Raw genomic sequence first — 1,003 nt, forward strand, 5'->3', positions numbered from 1 at the left:
CTGCCAAGTGGCTTGAGCTGCAGATGAGAAGGGGCAGGGAGTTCAGGGAGCCGAAGGGCTGGCCCTGGTGCTGCGAAAACGTGCTGCAGCACAGCCACAGCCACTGAGGAGCTCTTACGGGACAGTACACAGTGCGAAAGGACATCTTGGTAGGGAAGCAAATACCGAGAGCGAATCCATGGAGCAGATGGATGGAACAAGTTCCTGATTACCCAAAGCCATTTGTGGTGTGAGGAGCTAACAGCTACAGCTGGAGTTACCCCGTAGTTCAAGAATGACTTGTCTGACACATGGGAGCGTGCCCTGTCTGTGGGTACTTAGGGAGAATCCATGGCAAGAGCTCCCATCCTGGTGAGAGATTTGACTGGGAAATAAGAGCTGTGGAGGGTCCCGCTCCCAGACAAGGATGTTCTCGGGATGCTGCGCAGAAACAAAGACCATGCAGAAGCAGCAGACGATGATATACAAGCAGTACAATGCCCTAGTTCCCGCAGTGCTGCTTAGCTCCACTGTCCCACCATCAAAACCAGTCTCCATCTGGTAACTGAGATCAACCCCACCGTCATCTGTGCTGTGAACAGGAACCTGAGCAAGCACCACGTGGGGCACTCAGCAAACAGCGATCAGTTCCAGCAGCCGGTGCTGGGAGGGCTTTCACACCTCTCCCCTGGACCACTCTCTCTCTTGCTCACTCTTCTGCTCAATGTTCCACCAGGGAGAGTTGGTCACACTGGCGATTTAAAGCCGTTCCTCCCAACACCGGCTCAGGTTCCATCCGGTAGGGCTGAGCAGGCAGCTGCAGCTGGAGCAGGGCGAGACCAACAGCGAGGACAGGATATATTTTTACTGGCTTTGTCTCGCTTGGCTGCTGCAGAAAGAAACCTAAGGGCTCTGGGCAAGGAGCAGAGATCACATTTATTTTCTTTTCTTGCAGCGTTTGAACTGAAAGAGCATGTTCCACAGGGCTCTCTCATGAAAACATATCAAGCGTATTTTTACTCTT

Source organism: Buceros rhinoceros, unplaced genomic scaffold (genome assembly GCF_000710305.1).
Source record: "Buceros rhinoceros silvestris isolate BGI_N320 unplaced genomic scaffold, ASM71030v1 scaffold15574, whole genome shotgun sequence".
In the NCBI taxonomy this organism is placed as follows: domain Eukaryota; kingdom Metazoa; phylum Chordata; class Aves; order Bucerotiformes; family Bucerotidae; genus Buceros; species Buceros rhinoceros.